The following is a 25,002-nucleotide window of genomic DNA, read 5'->3' as shown; positions in this document are numbered from 1 at the left end:
TCTTGGCGCGTTGTGCTGCCTTCGGCCTATTCGCACATCGGTCCGCTACTGACGCAAACTCACAGGCCAACGGGGCGCCCCACGCCGACTTTCAGCATTGTAGGATGGCCACACCAGTGCTGCAACTTGCTGGACACCATCTCGGTGCCATCCGGATCTTGGCGCGTTGTGTTGCCTTCGGCCTATTCGCACATCGGTCCGCTACTGACGCCGCCTCACGTGCCAACGTATTTTCTCCGCATTTTATACCCTATGCCGCATAACAGGTCATGTGACTTGTTTATAAAACTTTTCATTGGTTCATTTTACTTTTGGTTTCCTAATGATGGAAGGCTTGATCATATGACCTAAAAACAACACTTTTCATTGGATGAAAACTTTTTTTTTTTCCCAAACGATGAAAGCCCCACCTTGTTTCTGGATGTTTCAGACTGAAGCTGGCGTCAGCATGAGAGCACCACCATCTCGTGGCTCCGTCGTGGTCATTCCGCGAGCAATCATGGCAGCCGCTCCCCACCAGAAGCCTACAGGAGTCGGGGGCCCCCAAAACTTTTGATGAATCCTCAAGGCGGAGGGGACGCTTTCGAGAATGGGGTCCAAGACCTAGCAGACAAGCGTCCGATTTCCAAGGTGTCCCAGGGCCATTTCAGTGAACCAGGCCCAAAAAGGAAACAGCCTGCCGCCATTTTGAGAGTCCTGTGACAGCCGCCTATCGCTGCACCGCAAGAGTGGGCGCAACTCAGCTGAATTGCGGCTTTTGACACAGTGGACCAAAAGCGGACGGAATGGCAACTGAAACGGTAAAGGGGCGCCCCACTACAACAGACGAGACTCCACCTGGAGAGGCCCGTTCACGCCGCCTCCCCCGGGGTTCCCCACGCCGTTATTCGGAGCAGCATTGTAGGATACCAAAACCAGTGCGGCAACTTACTGGACATCACCTTGGTGCCATCGTTCTGCTGCCTTGGAACTATTCGCACAACAGTTTGCTACTGATGACCCACCCCCCGCGACGCCCCACGCCAGAAATCTGGACGTTGTGCTGCGTTGGGACTATTCGCACAGCCGACCGCTACTTCGTTGTTTTTCCCTAAAAATGTTTATATGTTATTACTGTTTTTGTTTTCTTGTATATATTTATAAGTTATTAAAGTTTTATAATCTTACTACTTTGTTGGAGTGCTATATATTTTTAATGTGACACATAATTGTAAAAACTTTGATGTACAAAGAGTCATCCCTGGAATCCTCCGCTTCAGGCTCGGTCCCCTCCCCAATCACAATACAGGATGGTTTTCAGATAATAGGAACGCGTCTGCTGTGACGGATCTCATCGAGTGTGGGCCTTGATCTACTATAACTCCTTTGAAGAGGGGTGATTCTTTACAGCTGGGGCCATAAACTACATCTGCAGGGCTAGCTGATACCCTAGGACCGGCCTGGACAATCGGACACAGAGGAAAAGGAGTGTCAGAGGGTGCGGTAGTGAATAGGGCGAAAGGGAGGTGTCGGGCGGGCACAGGGTGTGATTCTCAGGGAAGAGCAGCGCAGATGGGGGGTGGTTTATTACCCATGCATAAGACAGAGAGCGGGGGTGACCACTGCCTGGGGGAGATGCTTGCGAGGGTGGGGAGCCATGCTAAGGATCGACAGCGTGCACAGAGTGGGTCTGGTCAAGGCATCTAAAATGACTGCCGTGCACGACAAAAGTGTGGCATTTGAAAAAAGGCAAGATGGCGCAGACAATGTTTTTCAACACTTCCTGATTTCCTTCGAATCGAACGTTAACAGACGTTGGGGCATATTACCAAAGTTAAGCGATATTTATCCCTAACGATGCTTAGCAACGATTTTTTTACCGCTAAGCATCGTCAGAAATTATCGCAGATAAACCTTGCTATTATCAAGGTTTATCGCAAATACGATAAAAAACTACCGCAATGCATTAATATCGCTGAAAACTCAGCGATATTCATGCATTACCGAGCTAATGCTCTTAGCCATGTTATCCACCTCCCATTGGATAACATGGCTAAGAACTGCTCAGGGCAGGTGCTAGCTTTTGGAGATATTCGCGCTTATCGCGAATATTTCCAAAAGTTGATAATAGGAGATAGCGATGTTAGTGACTGTTTCCAGTCGCTAACATCTTGGCATGCCCACTTTGCATGTCATTAGTGATAAATATCACTCACATGCAAAGTGGGGCCCAAGATGGTCGCTATCTCCTACTAGCCGTCGCTAACTGGTGTTAGCAACAGCTAGGTAATACAGATATAATTTTATCTCCGCAAAGCGGAGCGCTGTTACAGATATATATCTTGTTTTTGAACGTTAATTTCTCAAAATCCACTGAAGCACATATATTGAGACCTAGCAAAGGCACATCGAGCTACCAGCCCCTACAATTTTGCCAAGTTTCGTGCAAATCCATTCAGCCGTTCGATTATTATTATTATTTTTTTTTTTGATCCGCGGGGCCCTTTTAAAACCTCCACATCAAACCTAAGAGGTCAAGGAGGATCTACTATGCCCCCTTATGGTCATTTGCCCCTTCGCTTTGGCCTCCTCTTGTCTCTCGATCCTACCGAGAGACAAGATGGCGGCCGCTACGGACTGTTTGCAATGTTTACAGACGCCGGAGAACCAATCAGCTTCGCAAACCTCCGTTACGCGAAGCGGAGCGCTGTTACAGATATATATCTTTTTTTGAACGTTAATTTCTCAAAATCCACTGGAGCACATATATTGAGACCTAGCAAAGGCACATCGGGCTACCAGTCCCTAATATTTTACCAAGTTTCGTGCAAATCCATTCAGCCGTTCGATTATTATTATTATTTTTTTTTTTTGCCCCGCGGGGCCCTTTTAAAACCTCCACATCAAACCTAGGGGATCAGCGAGGATCTACTATGCCCCCTTATGGTCATTTGCCCCTTCGCTTTGGCCTCCTCTTGTCTCTCGATCCTACCGAGAGACAAGATGGCGGCTGCTACGGACTGTTTGGAATGTTCACAGACGCCGGAGAACCAATCAGCTTCGCTTCACAAAGCTCCGTACCGCGAAAAGTCCGCGAACCGGAGCGCTGCCCGGTCCGCTGTTACAGATATATATCTTTTTTTGAACGTTAATTTCTCAAAATCCACTGGAGCACATATATTGAGACCTAGCAAAGGCACATCGGGCTACCAGTCCCTACAATTTTGCCAAGTTTCGTGCAAATCCATTCAGCCGTTCGGGCTAAAAGTGAGGCCAACCGCCCTATGGAAAACTCAATGTTAAAAACACGTTTTGGGACCCCCCTTTTTTCTCGGCCCCCCCTTGACGAACCCCCCCCAAATTTTCAAGGGCTGCTCAGAAACAAAATGTGCCATTTTCCTGAAAATTTCAGCCAATTCCGTCCACAAACGCCAAAGTTATTAGACATAGAATTTTCAAAAATCTCATAGAGAAAAAATCCTAACTATATATACCTACTGGCGACCGCCAGTAGGTAATATATATATATATATATATATATATATATATATATATATATATATTACCTACTGGCGATAGCCAGTAGGTATATATAGTTAGGACCTAGCTACCATAGGAAATCCGCAACATTCTATTGGGAATAACTTTGGCGCCGGTTGAGGAATTTGCGTGTAATTTCCAAAATTTTGGCCAGCTCCGCTGCGCTCCTTCTCTGAAAGTTTCCGGGAGATTCGTGAAGTAGGGGCTGAGAAAAAAGGGGGGACCCAGAAGGTGTTTTCCCCACGTTAATTTCTATAGGACGTTCTGACAAGGCTACAGCCCGAACCGCTGAACGGAATTACACCAAACTTTGCAAAATTTTAGGGACTGGTACGCAGAAGTGCCTTTGCTATATTTGGTGAAAATTGCTCCAGTGGTTTTCATGAAAATTCACTTCAAAAACACATATATATCTGGGCGGAGCCTAACCACACATCTCATCGTGAGATCTGATTGGCTGTCAGCACTTCATCCAAGAAGTGTTGGCAGCCATCTTGGGACCAATATACATGATAGCACCTCATTAAAAAGCATTGTAGTTAATAGAGGGTTTTAGGACTTTAGTTACATTATAAATCATTTGTTGATGGTACCATACTCATTTTAGGAATTGTGGTGTGTTCTAAGGTGATTTTACCATGTGAAAAAGCCTTCTGCTGGGATATCATGAATCATGTTTGAAAGAAAACTATTATCTCATGCTTTTCCCACAGTGGTTTGGAAGGGGATCTATAAGCTAAACTGAAAGCATATTTTCTGTAAATTCACATTATCTTTCTCAGTCATGTGAGAATGAAGTCTGACATTCTCAGTAAAACATGTACATCCAACAAGGACAGAGACTGTCAGTTGATTCCTTTGTGTTCTACTGCAGCCTCCTAGAGTGTTCTAAAGAACAACTAGAGCGCTAACAGTCCTACTTATTACAAAGGTATGGCACACCTGAAGGCATCTTGATTGGAATAAAGTGGTAACTCTTAAAACATTTAATTTAAAAAGGAACAAAATGAGGGGGTATATGTTGCCATAGAAAGTATGATTAGTGCTGCAGAAAGAAAAATTAGGGCACATTTTGAGTGACTTCCCAAATCCTCTTCTATTTCATTAAAAAATTCTGACATGCAGTCTCCCAAGATGGCCACCAGAGACAAAAGAGCCCAAATGTAGCCCAAATATCACCCAGATGTAGCCCAAGTATAGCCCAATGACAGAATGTCCCAGAGTGTTCTAAAGAACAACTAGAGCGCTAACAGTCTTACTTATGACAAAAGTATGACACACCAGAAGCCATCTTGATTGGAATGAAGTGGTAAGTCTGAAAACATTTAATTTAAAAAGGAAAAAAATGAGGGGGTTCATTTTGCCATAGAAATAGAAAGTATGATTAGCAGCAGACTTCCCTGGTGAGCAGTAGCTTTACTACAGTGATCTAATGAGCAACTAGAGTGCTAACATTCAGAATTTATGGCAAATGTGTGACACATCTGAATGCCTTCTTGATGGAACCAAAGTAAACAAGCATTGAAAATGCAATAGATCTCGCCCTCGTTTAAGTTAAAGCCATTCTGTTTGCAATGAGGTGGCTTTTTAGCTTTGCTTTTATTAGTGTTTTTAAAACTTTCATGTAAATAACATGCATATGTATGCATATATGTATATGTATGCATGCATTTATATTTGTATTTATATAGATATGCAGATTATATATGTTTATATATGTATGTATGTATATATATATATATATATATATATACACATACATAAATGCATATGCATATATATGCATATATATATATGTGTATATGTGTGCGTGTAGAGAGAGGTAGAGAGGTAGAGGTAGAGAGGTAGAGACTAATAGAGAAAGAAGTAGAGAGAGGTAGAGAGGTAGAGAGAAGAGAGTGAGTAATAGAGTAGAGAGTGAGTAGTAGAGAGTAATAGAGAGCAGTAGAGAGTGAGTAGTAGAGAGTAATAGAGTGAATAGTAGAGTGAGTAGTAGAGAGTAGTAGAGAGTGAGTAGTAGAGAGTAGAAGAGAGTAAGTAGTAGAGTGAGTAGTAGAGAGCAGTAGAGAGTGAGTAGTAGATTGTAGTAAAGAGTGAGTAGTAGAGAGTAGTAGGGAGTGAGTAGCAGAGAGAGAGAATAGTAGAGAGTAGTAGAGAGTGAGTAGTAGAGTGAGTAGTAGAGAGTAGTAGATAGTGAGTAGTAAAGAGTGAGTAGTAGAGAGAGAGTAGTAGAGAGTGAGTAGTAGAGAGCAGAGAGTAGTAGAGAGTGAGTAGTAGAGAGTAGTAGATAGTGAGTAGTAGGGAGTGAGTAGTAGAGAGAGAGTAGTAGAGATTAGTAGAGTAGTAGAGAGTGAGTATTAGAGAGTAGTGGAGTAGTAGAGAGTAAGTAGGAGAGAGTAGTGGAGAATATTCCAAAGTTTGGCACAGCACCACTTGCACAATAAGTCCAATCAAATCATATCACTTATGGAAGCGCTGAATCTTGGTGTATATTCAAATGCTTTTATTTTCCTTAAGTTTATGTACCACAGCCAGCTGACGCGTTTCGTTCTGTACAACAGAATTTCTTCAGGGCGTTCTTATTTCCTTCAAGTTATGTCCGTATCCTGTTGTCATATAACTACATATTTCTTCCAGATGTTAGACGAGACGTAAGTACATTCTTATTGAAAGTGACTAGGTATCAATTTTACCCACACAATTCGGGCAGACTTGAGTAATTTATAGCATCCTCAAAGTCAGTCTTTCAAAAATTCCAAAGTATAGGACATGATAATCCAAATCCAAATGTTTCTCAAGAAAAGTAATTTTCAATCGTTCGGAATTTCGGCGTTTGGGCAGATATGACCCAGGGACCCCCAGTATGCAAGGGGAATTAGTCCCCCTTCTGCAAACGCGCCAGTGGCCTGCATTGCAGAGAGGTGTAAAAAGAGGCATAGCCTCATTACACCTCTGTGCAATGCAGCCCCCTGATGCATACTGGAGGTTCCAGGTGGGCTAGTTGGCCCCCAGGGACCCCCAGTATTCAAGGGGAATTAGTTCCCCCTCTTCAAACATGCACGGGGGCTGCGTTGCAGAGAGGTGTAAAAAAGGGTGTGGTCTCATTACACCTCTCTGCAATGCAGCCCCCTGGCGCATAATGGAGGCTCCTGGTGGGCTAGTTGGCCCCCAGGGACCCCCAGTATGCAAGGGGAATTAGTTCCCCCTCTGCAAACGCGCCAGGGGGCTGCGTTGCAGAGAAGTGTAACAAGGGGCGTGGCTTCATTACACCTCTCTGCAATGCAGTCCCCTGGCGCGTACTGGAGATTCCTGGTGGGCTTTCAGGTCTTATATAGTTAGGAATTAGCATTTAAAAAACCTTGCAAATTCACTGAAAAAACCATAGGTTTCATGCCTTATATAGTTAGAAATTAGCATTTAAAAAACCTTTGAAATTCACTGAAAAAAACCTGGCTTTCAGGCCTTATATAGTTAGGAATTAGCATTTAAAAAACCTTTAAAATTCACTCAAAAAACGTTTTAGGGGTGTTATAGTTAGCTGGACATTTCACTCATACAAAACCATTGAAATTGCTCCTATATAGTTAGTTGTACTAACTATATTTCGCGCACCCGCAATCCACTGCTGATGATGTCACATATTACATCATTCATGACATGGACAGTGACATCACTGATGAAATCTCAAATGACATCACTGATGTCATTTGAGATGAGAATGAGGAAGCCGGATCCGCCACGGGACCCTTGAGGCGGTTTTTCAGCGGAGTTGCAGGGCAGCGAGGGTCACCGAAGCTGCGAGGCCTGGAGGGGGCAGACTGCTATTCTTGGCCTGAACAGAGGAGGCAAAGGCTGGAAGCTGTGCGGGCCGACATTTTGGGCTTGCCGGGAGGGCCAGAGATTCCAGCAGCACGAGAGTACATTCTGTTTATGTGCCTAGCAGATGATCTGAATGCTGCAGTGGTAGGAGATAGCAGAGGTGTGTTGGACTGCAAGACTGTGAGGGACGTGTGTCCAGGATCGACTGGAAATTGAGGGGACAGACAGGCATTGTGGGGCTGAGTAGGCCGACGTGGAGGGGGCCTCATGCTAACACTGAGCTGCACCTGCGATTGCTGCCATACAGCCCGCACGTGTGGAGGCATTAGCCTGGGCAAGGCTGCTGTTCTGAGTGACTACAGGCGACCCACGTGCATTAGCTAGACCTAGGGATCGGGAGGGGTGCGGTCCGGCGGTCTCGCAGGGGGCTGGTCGGCCTGGAATAAACAGCAGCGGACTGAATGTTGCGGCACTGTGGGGCACGCATCCAAGGACAACAGATCACTGGTGGCGCAAGTCAGGCAGAGCAGGGGCAAAGGTCACGGAAGGGGTCTCCCAGTGGGAGGCGAGCAATCTCCATGAACAGTAATCTGACTGCGTATGCCAAGTTGCTTTTCCTTGCCCCTGAGGAGATGATAGAGCCATATACAGCACTGTGAGGGTGGCACGGCCAAACCAAACATCCCCAGGGGAGTGGTTGGCATGAAAATATACAGTGGCTCAGGCACCTCCCGGAGACGCCCCCTACAGCGGGGGAAAAACATTAGTGGTTCTGCGGGTGAACTACGTATAGGCATTTCAGGACAGAGGCCCTATGGACTGCTGCGCATGAGGGATTCCATGTCCATGTCCATGCTTCTGGAAGCTCGCTACTAGTAGGATCCTGCATAACGGCCTGAACACAACTACTTTACAAAAGAAGAGGCAATGGGCAAAACAGATAGGACCCAGTCCAAATTGACTTTCGAACAGAAACGCTCCAAGTCACACGACCTCACCTCGGAGGAGGCCAATAGATCCACACCTCCTACAGAGGACGAGCAGGGCATTTGAAGTTTGCTACTATCAATGGAGAAGGGTTTGCAGAGTGGCATCTCCTCCCTGGGCATGAAAATCGACGCCCTCTCCTACCAGAAAGATAGAATGGGGGAGCAGCTGGATAAGCATGCGGAGCGGCTTGATATGTCCGAATATAGGCTCATGGAGGTTGAAGAGGTGCAGACAACTGTGGACATGGATCATATAAAAATATGGCAGGATTATAAAGGTGCTGCAGGATTAAACAGAGGACTTGGAGGCCCGCTCAGGACACTGCAATTTACGGATTACGGGCCGGAGACGACTCAAACTAGAAACATGGAAACATGGAGCATTTTGTAGAGAAGCTTCTGATCAACTTGTTGGGAGCAGAGGTGTTTTCGAGCATGTTTGTGGTTGAAAGAGCACACCGCTCCTTGGGTCCCCGTCCCCAGCCAGGAGCCCCAATTATAGCAAAACTCTTAAATTACCGAGACCGAGATTCTGCTCTCCGCGTGGCATGGGACAAACAAACGCTGCCATATGAAGGGTCAAATATTTCACTATATCCGGTTTTTACCGCCCGAGTACAGGAGGCACGTTGGCAATTCATCCCCATGAAGAAGCAGTTGCAGGAATTGGGTTTAGACTATGCGATGCTGTACCCGGCCAAGCTGAGGGATGAACAGGCAAGGACGCTCCAACATCTTCACAGACCGGAAGGCTCTGCAGAAGGCACTTAAAGACTGGAACAGGGAACAGCGAAAGAGCCCGAAAGACAGCTTCTAGATGAGGCGGCTGGGGGATCCCTTGAAGAACAAAACTGAGTCCTGACTGGTGACATGGGCACAATAAGTATTCTGTGGGTTGGGAGGGCTGGGGGGGAGAGGGGAGATAGGCTGGGATTGTATATATTATTTTGCTGTGACGGACATTTACAGACACTCCAATAAACATATCTTCTTCAGGACTGATACTGTACTTAGGCGTATGATGGCCAGAGAGTAATCAGGAAACCCTATTACAGCCTTGGCATGGGTCACAGGAATTGTCCATTAGGATGCGTGATATTATATGGTATACGACATCAGGTTGAGGAATATTACACTGTCATGTGTTGCAGCGAGTTGCAGTGCGATGATGGGGGCGATGCTAGAAGTCGGTGCACGGAGGTTGAGACAGGGGAAAACTGGCATTAAGTTAGCAGTTGTGTATAGAGCAACCTCCGCCCGCAAGTGAAGAACACCACCACTGTTAACTAAGTTGGGGGTGGGAGGGAGGAGGTGTGGGAAGTCCCTATAAGGGATGCTGCGTGACCGAGTTGTGGGTGGTCAGCCATGGGAGGGAGGAGGGGGGAAGGGTGGGGATAATTTTCTTGGTTGGGAGGTTAGACAGGTCAGCCATATTGTTGTATATCGCACAGCACATATGTAAATTGCAGGACTCAGGACACCAGGTCACACATGACAAACATGAGGGTAACGACTAGAGAGGCCACTGACCAGAGACCTGTGGATTCCCTAAGAGCGCTAACTTGGAATGTGAGGGGCCTAAATGACTATAGTAAGTTGTGCAAAGTGTTGAACTATCTCACTAGACATCATGTAGATATTGCCTTCCTGCAGGAGACGCACATCCCACTTCAGAGCCCAATAATGCATTCCAGAGGCCTAGTGGGTAACGTTAACGCTGCGGGCTTCACAACTCACGCAAGGGGAGTAATGACATGGGCGAATCCCAGGTCTGACTATAAGCTGCGACTGCTGAAGACAGATATGGGCGGCAGGTTTGTGATTTCCCGCTGCCAGGGTAGGGGGCTTGACTTGCTTCTGGTTAATATCTACGGCCCTAACTACGACTGCCCGGAGTTCTTCACCACATTGTGTAACACTGTTAGTGGATGCGAGAGGACACAAATACTTTGGGGTGATGACTTCAACCTGGTCAGGAATCCGAGCTTAGACAGATCAGGAGGTCCATAGAGAAAGCCGGCAATCGCAGTCAGAGCTGTAGAAAGGGCTATGATTAGTATAGGCCTCATTGATGTATAGAGAGAACTTCATCCTGTGGAGGGTGGTTTCGCACATTACTCTGCTTGCCATAATCTACATACACGTATTGATTATTGGCTTGTATTATCGCCCCTCAAATCTCAGATCCTTTCTTGTCAGGTTCTGCCACGCACTCTGTCGGATCATTCCCCTATCCTACTGGTCTTGTCCTCCCCTAAGAAGACTATCCCTCCATTCACATGGCCTTTCCCCCCCTATTCGCTGTTGGATCCCCTTTTTAAAGAAGCGATAGCTGAAGAGATAGAAACATTTATTGTTACTAATATAGGACAAGACGGAGGTCCTCATCCTGGGCTCCTCACCCTCCGCCTGGGACGACTCCTGGTGGCCTCCCGCCCTGGGCACCGCACCCAAACCGACAGACCATGCACGCAACCTGGGCTTCATCCTGGACTCCTCCCTCTCCATGACCAGGCAAGTCAACAACGTCTCCTCGGCGTGCTTCAACATCCTACGCATGCTACGGAAGATCTTCTGGTGGATCCCCACCGAGACCAGGAAGACCGTCACCCAGGCCCTCGTCACTAGCCGACTGGACTACGGCAACGCCCTCTACGCCGGTACCACCGCCAAGCTCCAGAAGAGACTCCAGCGGATCCAGAACGCCTCAGCCAGACTCGTCCTCGACATCCCACGACACAGCCACATCTCCGGACATCTAAGAGACCTTCACTGGCTCCCCGTCAACAAAAGAATCACCTTCCGCCTCCTCACCCACGCACACAAAGCCCTACACGACCAAGGCCCGAGCTACCTCAACAGCCGGATCAACTTCTACGCTCCCAAACGCCACCTCCGGTCAGCCAACCACGCCCTCGCCACCGTCCCCCGCATCCGAAGAGCGACTACAGGAGGAAGGTCCTTCTCCTACCTGGCCGCCAAGACCTGGAACTCCCTCCCGACCGACCTGCGCCTGACCCAAGACCACCTCTCCTTCAGGAAGAAGCTGAAGACCTGGCTGTTCGAGCAGTAGCGGCACCCCCCCCTCCCCCAAGCGCCTTGAGACCCCACGGGTATGTAGCGCGCTCTACAAGTGTCATTGATTGATTGATTGATTGATCTGTCGACAGTTTCCAGACAGTATGGGAGGCTTTTAAAGTGTACATTAGGGGGGTCGCCATGTCTAAACACTCAAGGGTGCATCGTGACATTCAACAGAGGCTGTCGATGCTAGAGCGCAGATTGGTTGAGGTGGAGGCCAGTCCGCAGTCCAGAATGGATGGGGAGTACTCAGAGGCAGTGAAGGAGTTGTTGGAGGAGTATCATGAGGCGGCAGACAGCGAAGTGCATCATTTGGGGAAATATGCCACAGCGCGCGCATATGTAGAGGGTGATAGGCCGGGTTCTGTACTGGCTAATATGTTAAAAACTAAACCGGACAAGACCTCTGTTACCACGATTTGATCGGAGGAAGGTGACCTACTTACTGAAGAAGCAGATATCGCTAATAGATTTAAACAATATTTTCTGGGCCTGTACGCTTCACGTCTGACAGATATGGATGGGGAAATACTGGACTATTTGGAGCAAATTAGGTTACCCTTTTTAAGTAACACGCACAGAGAGTTCCTATCCCTCCCTATAGAAAAAGACGAGATACTTGAAGCACTGTCAGGAATGAGGCAAATAGCGCCCCAGGTACGGATGGACTCACAGTGAACTTTTATAAGACCTTCATAGATCTTTTGCTCCCGCACATTGCTGAGTTGTTTTATGATATGTGTGTAACGGGCCAGATGCCACAATCAATGAGAGAAGCCCTTTTAGTAGCCATACCCAAAGCGGGTGAACCCCCGGAGGACTATGGTTCTTACCATCTGCTATCCTTGCTAAACGTGGACACTAAGCTGTTCGCGAAAATCTTAGCTTCCCGTCTGCCCTTTTGACCCCGGAACTAGTTGCTCCGGAACAGGCAGGGTTTGTCCCCGACAGAAGCCTTACCTAGAATCTGCGCACGGTCTTTGGCACTATGCAACAAGACATAAAGGCAAGACATACAGGCTGTCGCCATCTTCTTGGACATGGAAAAGGCTTTAGACTCGGTAGAGTGGCCCTTTATGCGGCATGTGTTGACCACAATGGGACTTGGTCCTGTATTTTTGCAAATGATTGGGTGTTGTACAATACCCCTTCTGCACGCATCCGGCTGGGGGACCTGGTCACGGACGCCATTACCATTACTAGAGGGACGCGCCAGGGATGTCCCTTGTCACCGATGTTGTATGCATTAATTGCGGAGCCCTTGGCGTGTGCTCTTAGGGAATACCACAGCCACAGGGGCATCAGACTTCCCACCTGCAAAATCGTGGTGTCAACATACACGGATGATACACTGCTCTACGTGAGGGACCCTGAAAGCAATCTCTCCTTGCTCCAGCGGGAGGTGGTACACTTTGGGGTACTGTCTGGGTTAAGGGTCAACTAGTCTAAGTCCATAGCCTTTCCGCTCACCCCGTCCACTATGCCTTTTGAGATGGAGTATCGGTTCGGCACCTTGGCATCAGATTGCACACGGATTGGAAATTGTTTTTAGAGAAAATTATGGGGCTGCCGTAGCAAAATTAGAAGACGATGTTGAAACTTGGATTGGGCTGCCGATCTCGCTAATCGGTAGGGTCTCCATCATGAAGATGGTAGTTCTACCTAGATTCCTCTTTTTTGTTTACAAATAACCCCGTTCCTTTTTCACCAGACTCAATAAGTCACTGGTGAGGCTGGCTTGGGCGGGCAAGCAGGCTCGCGTTCAATGGCGGTTTCTCACTCTGCCATACCATCTGGGGGGATTGGGTGCTCCTGATTTGGAGCTGTACTATAGGGCGGCGCAGGGGGCGCAAGTTCACAGTTGGATTCACAGCACAGATAACATACCATATCTCAGACTTGAGAGGCTGTTCGCTAACCCTCTTCCACTCCCAGACATTATTTTTGAGCCTGTGGATCGCAGAACTGGGATTCTGGATTCTCTAAACTTCACGCGTCATGCCTGGCACAGCTTATTGCAGCAGCAGACGGGGGCACTGTTATACTCCCCAGAAATGCTGATAGACTGGGCGGTCTGGCTGACCCCCTGCAGCAACAAAGGGGTAATAAGTGTGCTCCGACTGCTAGGCATTCACAAGGTTGGAGACGTGTTTGTAGAAGGCGTTGCTAAAACATGGGGACACAGTCACGACCCCTATAGAAACACCTGCCTTGCTGCAGCGTTTCCAGTTCCATAGAGTGCACAGAGCACTGCAGCAATATCTCGGGGATGACATGGACAAGCCCCCTGGGGTTCAAGAACTATCGTACCTCATCATAAATAAATCTCCCTGCAAACTGGTTTCCAGTATAGATAAATTGGCAATGTCACAGAGAGATAATCAGCACCCCAAAGCCAGGCTGGCCTGACAGCGAGACCTGGACATAACAAATTATGACATGTGGTCATATTGCTGCACCAACACTAAGCGCATATCTCTGCAAGGTAAACACAGACTGATACATGTTAAATACATTAGTAGAGTGTACTATACGCCAGAGAGATTGCTCAGGTACGGCCTGCGAGAGACCGCAGCCTGTGACAGATGTTGCTCCCCAACAGAGGATTTTCTACATTTAGCGTGGGGTTTCCCAGGTGTTTTTTAATTCTGGGAAAATATAATCTGGGAGATAAGCACTATCGCAGAGTTGGAGATCCATCCTGACCCGGCGGTCGCGTTGCTGGGCTACTTTAAAAAATTGCCGAAGGCCGCTCTCAGATTGGTTAATTTGGGTCTGCTGATGGCGAAGTGTAGAGTTGCAATGTGTTGGCTTAGGGGTCCCTTACCTACAGTGGCACAGTGGTCACGAGATGTGCTTTACTGCTGCACACAGTCAGAAAACGTCAGCGAATTACTTCCACAACGGTGCAGACCGAAGAACTTCTGGGGACCCTACACTACATACCTGAAAGGTGGGGGAGGGGGTACGGCTGAAGAGACAATAACAGGGGAACTAGCAGTCCAGCGCCATAGGGGTGGTGGCAGCATTGTGGGTTAGGATGCGCTCTGCAGACAGGGGGAAGGGCTGAGCTCAGACTGCGATTAGGGCGGGAACGGAGAGTGGAAATTAGTGGAGTGAAATGAAGATGGTGGGTGGGGGTTCAGAGTTAGACTGGTGACCGAATTGGAGCCTTATTGTCGGATTAATTCACAATGGTTCGAGTCCTGACAGCAATTGACTGAGCCTCCCTATTAGTTTGTTTTCCTTGATAAAAAGTGTTTTTGTGATTCATTTAACATTTCGGACATGCAGCAAACACGCTTTGTACATTGACCGGCACTGAAATTATTTTACGGTCAGCGCTGCCCGGCCTCCAGGATGTGGGTAGCACTGTTGCGAGATGTGCCTTAAGTATTTACGCAGCCAGCCCCAGGGTTGTAGGCGAATTGCTGTGTATGTCAAAGATATCTTTCAAAATAAAAGAAAACTAAAATATGTATTAAATAAGTCCACCCTGAGTAGATCTTGTAGTCCACACAGTAGGATGTCCAGTATTTCGAAGTAGTATTTGCTAGAATTTAGGGCCTGATTTATATTTTGGCAGATGAGAAAATCTTTCACAAACATAATGTTTGTGAAGGAGCATCCCATCCGCCAAAATATAAATCAGGCCTTAGTGGTCACATGTTCCTATAATGACTAGCCCCCAACACAATTTTTTTTGTAGCTGTAGTTTATCCTATGACCTAAAATGCAATTAAAATGATATTTTGCTCACTCTGGTTTGGCATAAGCTACAGAAATTATTAAACCACTGTTTTTAATATTTTTTAAAATTCGAATCCAAGATGAAGTTGGGTGTTTGATAGACATAGAGGAAAAGGACATATAAAAAAAGTTAGATTTTGCCTGCCTGAAGTTTTAGAAAGGTTGCTAATTAGCATTACCCTACCAGCACCTGCCCATGCCAGTGCTTTTCCCTTACTAAGAGGTGAAAATTGCTCCCTGAGAAGAAACAGTGGCTAACACCTATTTACTGGTAGAACAGGGTATGAGGTAATTGCCTCAACTCAGCTCATTAAGGGAAGGGTTCAGAAACCTCATTTTCATTTAAAAGGTACCAGGGTGAAACCTGCCTATTCATTGTTTAACATAAAGGGGGACCTGGGAAAAAGAACTCTTTTATCCCAGGTACATTGCAGCCAGATTGGCACCACCCAAATGGGAGGAAAAGCTGGCCCCACAACCAGTTTGATGTGGATGAGGAGGAGACTGCTTATTTCCCTAAACATATTTCACTGGCAGGGACACCAGTCATCTCCAAGGGCAGAAGAGCTGCTCTGTGCTAGATTGTAACCAGAACAGTACACTGAGAGATTTGTTAGCAATGCAAACAGGATGTGCCGCAAAAGTGGTAATGTTCTGCATTGACAACCTTTTTCTAATTGGCTAATGAGTATCCAGGAGTCACCCTCACCCACTGGCTAGTGAATCCTACAAAATCAGGGCCTGTCCCCAGCTCATGAGGACATAACTGGATCTGTGGATGAACAAATGTGGACTGAACCTACTGTCTATGACCTTTGTGGAGACGTGAAGTGTGGGAACTGCTCCCACATGTGAATAGGATTGAGAAACGAACTTCCAGGGCCATATTACTTAAAGTGCCCCAGGGGCGCAACATGCATTTGTGCCTGCTTTGTGCGCCCACCGGGGCACTTTGGTAATACAGAAGGGGCCGCAGTCGCTTGTGATGCCCCTTCTGTAATACCAATAGCACTGGCGTGCATAAAGGGCCAGAGCTGTCTTCAAGAGAGAATTCCTACCCCATGCAAATGAGTGAATCCTTTTGTCTCTGTGCCTGCACCGTATTACCAACGCGAGCACAGAGGCAAAGAAGCCCTCAGGAGACCCCACCTAAAAGGTGGTGTACTGTCAGTGCCTCCTGAGAGTAGCCCTCTGCAGGGGGTAAAGAGGGTCCTATGGACCCCACAGACTTCCCCTTGAAGGCGGGTTCACTCACAGACTGCACCTTCCTGCAAGGGGATCTCTATTCCCCTTTAAAAGTGCACACAGGTTGCCGCCCGCACAGTGAAACACAGAGAGGCTTTAAAGCAGCCGCTCCGTACTTCACGTGACGAGTTCATGCTTGGCCTGTGGGCAGTGCATTCCCCAAAATGCAGTGCTTATTCCTTCATGGCCCCTTTTTAAAGGTGCGATTGGTGCAATGAAGATAAATGCGCCGCATGTGTAATGTTGCCCCAAGAGTCAATTGACTGACCCCCTGGTTGGCCCCTCTAAGACATGCAATTTTACTAATTGTAAAAGGAAGCTAAGGTTATGTATCAGATTAAGTTAGTGCAGCGAGAAATCCACCATTGCTCATTTACCTTGCAATCTCAAAACCACTCTGATATATATAAAGGAGCATGGAACTTTGGGGCACATGCATCATTGATAGCATTTGCGATTCTTAATTTGCGAAAATTACCGAATCGCAAATTAAGAATTGCAAAGTGCTATGCATCATTTTTTTCACTATTTATTTGGGAATCGGTAAAAATCGCAATTTTTACCGATTCTCAAATAAATAGCGAATTCCAAAGTGCATTTTCGCAATTCCCATTGATTCCTATGGGCCAAAAGGCCCATAGGAGTCAATGGGAAGGCAGTTAAGAATTCGCAATTTGTTGATGCATTCCACGGGTGCAGGGGGGGGTCCAAAGGACCCCCCCTGCACCCCTGAAATGTTTTTGAAAGTGCATGTTTCACACACACATGTCCTAAGGACATGTGTGTCTGTAACATGACACTTTAAAAAATGCATTTTTTAGTTTTTGTAAACATTTTCGCAAATTAACACGAGGTTCAACCTCGTGTTAATTTGCACTTCCAAATTCCAAATTCGCAATTTTAGAAAAAATGATGCATTGCATTTAAGGAATCGCACAAATGCGATTCCTTAAATGCATTCGCTTTTTTTGGAAGTGCAAAAAAAAGCGAATTGTGCAACAAAGTTTGATGCATTCCAAAAATGGTTTTTGCATTCGCAAACGGCCGATTTTACCGATTCGCACCGTTTGCGAATGCAAAAACCAATGATGCATGTGCCCCTTTATTCCAATAAGTTGCCTCTTTTCAATGTCAATCCACAAAGAACATAGTATATTACATTTGGCAGATGACATGGCAATCTATGTGTAAACTAACATGTGAACGGTTGGAAGCCTTTATTTTCATTACAATTTATTAAAAAAAAAGAGCTTTAACCCCTTGGCCACGGCGGTAATTCCGCCGCGGCGCTAGGGGGGAGGGGGGGCCGCGCGGCGCCACCATGCTCGTGACGGAACCACTCTGTCATGAGCCGGGGTGGCGCTGTGCTTGTGACGGAATGGTTCCGGCACGGCCCCGCCCGCTCAATAGAACGTGCCGCGCAGGCGCGGCGGCCGGGCCGTGACGGAACCATTCTGTCACCAGCACAGCCCCACCGTGGCTCGTGACGGAATGGTTCCGTCACGAACACGCAAGGGGTTAACATGAATCTGATGGTATCTTTGGGAAGGGAATAGGATAAAAGAAATGACTAGCATAAGAATGAAGTAGGAAAGGAGAAGATAAGCTGATGCATGGACAGAAGGAGGCGTATACTGTCAGCATAGAGTGGTAAAGTTTGCGAGGGTCAACAAATACAGTTGGGCAAAGTGAGTAATTCCATTATAGCTACTGAATCGTCCCACACCACTGGATTATGAGAGCAAAAAATGCCAATCTGGAGTTTTGTGCCATCACAAAAAGGACGTGGTGTTATTTTACAGAATCCCTAATAGAGGATTTGCAGCTTTAGATGCATGTTTGTGCACATTTGTCATACTACAACGTGCTAACAGACTAAAGATAATGTAGATGCAATGGTTGGTTTAAAGATTTTCTTCTAGTTTGGAGAAGCGTGGCTCAGTGGTTAGAGGCGGCAGACCCAGAAGCTGAGATTGGCCGTGGACCAGGGTTCGATTCCCTGCCTCGGCGGGTCTCGGGCTCAAAAATTCCACGGACTCGACAATTCTCGCTCCGGTGCCTACTCGACTCACGGGGTCACACTCTGCGACTCTGGGCAATAGCTTGCTTAATCTCCACTACGGCCCCTCGCGGCGGGATGCCTGGCTTTCACCTTGTGGATACCCTGCCGGGGTATCTCACAGGGGAATACCAGGACGGGTTCCCTAAGCAAGTGCCTTGATGCCTTCGGGTGATACGTGCGCTATATAAGTCGCAATACATTTACATTTACATTTAGTTTGCAGTGTTCATTTGGTGGACTCGTATTATTCTACAGACACTCCAAACTGGGGCGCACCAGTACCCTATTCTCCGGCCTCCCAGAGTGCAAGTGAATATACTCAAAATGTACAAAGTCTAGCTGCTGGTCTAAACAGGTGCCGCCCAATCCATGCAAGGCTGAGCCTCTAACTTGACTACCTAATATTTAAATATGTTTTGAGTACCATCCCTACATCCCTCTTTAAAAAAAAACCAAGATGAATCTTTCCATACATCATCCAACAGTAACTCACGTTAACCCATAAAAGGCGAAATGTTTCAATACTCATGCCAAAATGTTAGATAGAAGGCGCACTGCCTTGTTGGGTATTTATTCCAAGGAATGGTTCAAAAGTAAAGAATAGGTAAGTTAAGTGCTGTTCCCAAGGGTGGCATCTTCCGTCCCAGACGTCTCATTCAATTCAACATCAATGTGCTCCTAAGGGATCATTAGTTGCATCCCCTTTGGGCACTCAAAACATTGGTTCCTCCAATCTGTTAAGGACTCCACATCATTTATAAAGTTCTTCAATTCTTCTTTTATTAGTCAAATTATGGTTCATTCGTAATCTGCTTAATGAAATTCATTTGTCATTCCATGAAGATAATAAAAGGCAACATCATAACACATCCCATGAAGGGGTTTAACATCATGCCCAAAGGGGATGCAACTAATCATCCATTAGGAGCACATTGATGTTCAATACTCATGCCCACAGACTATGGGCCTAATGTAATGTCTGAAACAGACCTGCCAGGACGATCCTCTGCTCCCCTGATGAATGTCCACACCCCAAGTGTTCAAGATGCCTACCTGCCTGAGGGACTACGCACACCTTCAGGAGAGCCACTGCTGTGACACCAAGTTTGAACATCCCACTAGGCAAAGAACTTTGTTTTATAAGAACAATCATCTGAAATGGTAGCTTGTTCTTACAGAATAAAAAAGCGAGGACCCAATTGAGAAAGGTGTTTTCTTCCGGTGCATGGGGGCCATTATCCAAATTTCCCTCCCCCAGACCGCCATTCTTCTCATTGCGGTCCGAAATGGGAAGGTGACTAGCAAGGTGACCAAATTGCCCTTGGCAGACGACCTCTCAGCTCAGTGATTCTTACAGTGCATCCAGCTGAAGCTCCACTATTGAAACGCCTGTGGTTTCCCCACCTCGAACTAGGGTGTGGTAACTGTGAGTTTGGCAGAATACTGCATCAGCCATTGCCATTTTATAATGGATTTACTGGAGGGGTTGCCAGAGGTGCTTGCAACCCCCTGATTTGTCTCTTGGGACCTCTAGCAAGGCTTTTTTGACCCTGGCCTCAGAGGTGGCAAAAGCAGTACCAAACACAGAAGAGAAACAGTGTTCCAATGAACACTGCTTACTTTCTGCAAATCCCACTGTGAAATTACACTTTAAGTGAAATAAACATTCTTTAAAACACAAACTAAAAGTAAACTAATGAAATAATACACTTTTTTTAAAATTGTTGCCACAGTCCCTTATGGTGAATATGTGAAATAATGTGCTTTTGACCAGAACAATCACTTCTGTGCTCCACAAGTGAGATTGTTCCTTACAAATAATGATGTCAAAACGTATTGAATTATTATTACTAGTGGGCCTGAACAATACTGTATTTTTTGTATTCCTTTTTTGGTGCATCTCCATGTGATTTAGATGTATTTCTTCCCGGAAGTATACGCTAGGCTTCAGTGATGTCAATGTTTTTGCTTTTAATATGATAAAGGTCTTTTAGCATGTTTCTTGGGATTCAGGGCCACACGTCAAATGATGTCACTTCCTGTAATATCTTTGAGTCTTAAAATATTGTGAGGTCACATCCACCACTGGCATTTTGGTGAATCAATCTTCATAAGCAACTCTCGTGGTACAATTTCCCTCTCATGATCAAGACCAGCCTCTACCTGCTCTACCTAAGGAAAGTGATCAAATGCCCACTTTTAGATCTTACCCAGAAGTCTAACCCGACATCGCTGATCCAACAAATTGTTTAGCAGCCACAACCTTCCTGCTTGTGCTAGGCCTAGGTCTCCATTCGGCTCTTACTGCTGCGCCTTGCAGTGATTACGGTCATAGTGTGCATTTTACTAATACAGTAGGCAAGTGAATAAAAGAACAAAAAATAAATAATACTGATGACAGATGTAAAAATATACAATTTCGCAGGTTTTGTATTGTAGACAAAAATGGAACCTCACACAAAACTGACCTAGTTGTAACAATACTGAAGCGTATTCGTACATTTCCCTGCGCCTGTCTGTTTTCATGTTCCTTAGTTTTTTTGTTTTTACATCGACCTCTCCTGCACTGAGAACTGCAGAAGGCAGAGGCTTTGAACATATTATATAATCTGTCACTACTCAATATAAAGCCAAGGTAAGGGACTCAGTGGCATAAGGGGTTATTTGGCATAATATATGTGTCCTTTTGCTGCTCGCATGACATTTTTCAGAATAAATTGAATTAAGCCTTTGTAAGAGCCATAACTTTCAGAGAACGCAGCACAGAACTGAAGAGAAATGAGGCCACCTGATTTCATTCCAGCCTCCCAGGGTCATATTAGTCCCATGCTGGATGGCTAAATGGTGTGTGCATGTGAGCTCTGCAGCGAGTGTAATGAAATATGATCCTGCAGCCTTTCCTACTCTAAAACAATTACACTTTCCAAACTGTATTACAGTAGCTGATTTGAAAATAGGTTTGAAGCAGACCACTCATACTGTTACATTTTCTTCCCATGCATATATATTTTTTTACTTTTCTATCTGCTCTTATATTGTGGTGTTCTGCCACACTGAATCTGTACGAAAAATTGGATCTACTTAATGACACCAATAAAAAACCAGGGAGGTAATGTGTGTTTTATCTGGGTTTTTTCTATTACAATTTTTGTTTGTTTTTAGTGATCTGGAATGACAAATAAAATAGCTTCCATGGACTCCTCTGGAGCAGCACAAGAAGCAGTTGTGATAAAGGCAGAAGTAGGGCAAAAATGCTTGCATGCTGCTGAAATTATTGTTCACAGTGAGAAGGTAAAGTGAACATGTGAATGGCACATTTGCAACCCGGGCAGGTGGGAAAATTAGGCGTACACCCCACAAGGCTAGCTACACTTCTAAGGTGGACTACCTGGTCTACATAGCAAAGAAAGGTTCTGTCATTTTAAAAAGTGGCAGAATATAGGCTTTTGAGTAGCAAAGGTTCAATCCTCCACAGCAAGTGGTCACACGTCAGGGGCGGATTGGCTGCTGGGGCTGAGGAGCGCAATGCCCATTGGCCTAAAAGGGTTTCAACTCCACCCTCCATTGCCTTCTTCAGCCCCCGACACCTCGCCCACCCCTGTTGCCTTCTTTAGCCCGGGATAGAGACAAGCTGCACCTTCTCCTTCAGGGCAGGGCAGAAATTTGACCTCAATTTGATTGTCGTGCAACAAGTGGGAAGATTGGGTGTCCAATAGGATAACTACAAGGGATGGCCAGGGTGGAGGACTCTGTTAATCAGTTTCCATTCCCAGGACTCCTGCTGTCACTCGAACCCAGCATTCATGGCCTTCAATGCACATCCACAGTACTGGGCACCATTTAAATGGTCAGTGGAACCAGCAAGATTAGTGAAGATAATGAGAGCCTATTTCAGGTGGCCATCAGGAGACCACTAACCAGCTGAGCCACTGAAGTTGATGACCTGAAGGGAGGGGCTGGAAAGCTGACCTGCAACGCTGACAGATAGCACTAAAGAGAGTAACAACCAAACAACTGTGCACTGAGGACTGTCTCTAGGATGGAGAAGCACCATGAGAGAGAGTTGTTTCCGGAGAGGTGTTTCTCAGGAAAGGGTGGAACCCTGAGAGAAGGCCGCATACAAAAGAAGAAGTCAGAACAGTACCCTGAGCGGTTTCAGAGAGAGAGGATAGTACCATGAAGTATATCTCAGAAGAGTGCAGTGGAACACAGGGAGAAGTAGACTAAGCAGGAAGCCTGAGTAGTACCCTGAGAAGGGTGCCACAGGAAGTCTACATCAACACTCCCAAAGGACAGTAGTGCATTGAGGACACTACCAGTATTATGGAGCTGCACACTTCAAGAAAGGTGCACACAACAATATATTGAGGGGGGAGCAGACTGATGGGAGAACAGTTTGAGAGACAGAAGAAACAAGGTGGTATCCTAAGAGAGGGCAGTATCAAAAAGAGGCACCAGCACTATGGGTTCACTGGGAAGGGGCAGTGACTGAGAAAAAACACCCGAGCTAAAGGGGGCATCCTTAGAAAGCAGTAATAGATGTATGAGCTCAGAGTAAGAGCATCCAGAGAGATAGCAGCACACTTTAATAACAGGACAACACCTGGAAAGGAGAGAATGTCATCATATTGAGGAAAAGGTAGCAGCTAGAGAGTGGGCAATCACCCTATGTAGGGGGTAACACCCTAAAAGAGAGTTGCACCATGAGTGTGACAGGAAAGTGCTTTCTGAAAACAAGAGAGCACCTCAAACACCCAAACTCAGTGATCAACAATGGGAGAGAGATAGATTACAAACAGCTCCCAGAGAAGGGTACACTTTAAGAGAAAGTGTGGGTAGCATACTGGGGAGTTAGGAGCCAGTCTGCACACTTAGGAATCAGGAGGGTACCGGCACACCTTGGAGGAACAATAGCACCACCACAAGAGACGAGCAGCACCTTGGTAAGCAAATGGACAACAACACGCTGAGGAGAAGTACTTTCACTTATAGATAAATTGGGTCTTCAGAAAAGATATGTTGGAGGCCATAGCTCTAATCTTTGCATTATGAACATTTCTGACAAAACGCAGTAGGACTGACTTATTTATTGTGAAAATCATATGGTAAAGGCAATAGGCCTCCAAGGATTGGTGGATGAAGGATAGAATGTTATTCCACTGTGTTAATAATCCTTATTAAATCTTGTAGGAGGGGGTGGAATATTGTTTTGTGAATATTTGTAATTTTCTGACTGCATGCCTGAGGGTTGCTTTATGGGAACATTTATGCTAAACTCAGTAGGCCTGAGTAAGTTATAGTGATCAAGGCTATATGCCTGATTGGTTCGTTGGGAACAATTATGTCAGATATCATATATCTGATTTTGGTCATTTGAAAAACTACACCAACGGAGGTAGGCCTGCCCAATTTATTGTAAAATGGGTTTATTAGGGCAAATAGATATTTTAGAGTGGGTTGCTATTTGGGTGAATTAAAGGCTATAAACAGCTGTTTTGTTCAAAGGAATCTCAAAGACTATCTTAGTAAGCGTGCTATTCAGAATTGGTCATCCCCTCTGACAAACAGATGGTGTTGAAGATCTGTAATGGGAGTGGGGTGCTATATTGTTTAGCCATGCTATATTGTTTACCCAGATGCATTATTATATATAATTAATACCATCAATTGGAAGACATTACTCCTTGTGATTGGTCCGACCACTACAGCATCTTCTTCCTTATCAATAGGGAGGTGATACCGAAATGGATCCAACCCAAGAAAATGAAACATTGGAAAAGGGACCTCAGGAATATTAACACGGACTGTCTAGCTACCTATTGTAAAAATGCCTTGTCTCCCCAAGGCGATTTGACTGATGTTCATGATGTCACAGACTTCTACAACTCTAATATCTCTGATGGACTCAATAGCACCTCTACAATAAAAAAAATGCTGCCTCCAAACCATAGTTCAACGACAACCTAAACTCTGTTCGCTGCAACTTAAGGGCAGCTGAACGTCTATGGAGATCAAAACCATCTGTGTATCATTTGAAAGCCCTTAGATTCGTTAGGAGCTCCTACTATAAAAAAAATCAATTTGACTAAGGCCGATTACTTCAGAGCCAAACTTCGACAAGCCTTTAATAACCCCTAAGATCTTGAACTCTCTCCACCTGAAATTCGCAGAATGCTCTACACGGCGGCGTTCGACCATGAAATAAAAACAATCCTAATGAAAAAGTTCCTACCTTAGTTGGATCATGGCTCATCGATTTGCAAAATGTCCTTCTTTCTTTTCTTCTCCTAACAATTGCAATATCTATGATTCTCTGCCTTACCTTATTAAGTAACATTTTGCTCGCATCTATGTACAATTTTATTAGCGCATCAGGCTAGCCTCTCTTACCCTTTCTTCATTGTCCCCTTACTTTGTTCCCCCCTCCATTACTGTGAAGCACTCTGATACCCTTTGGGGTCTTGTTCGCGCTATACAAAACTTTAAATAAAGAAAGAAAGAAATAATTGTTGGTTTATGACTGTATACTTGATTGTT

The sequence above is a fragment of the Lissotriton helveticus genome, chromosome 2_1 (genome assembly GCF_964261635.1).
Source record: "Lissotriton helveticus chromosome 2_1, aLisHel1.1, whole genome shotgun sequence".
Classification (NCBI taxonomy): Eukaryota; Metazoa; Chordata; class Amphibia; order Caudata; family Salamandridae; genus Lissotriton; species Lissotriton helveticus.
The sequence above is the reverse complement of the archived record's forward strand: the minus strand, read 5'-3'. Positions refer to the sequence as shown.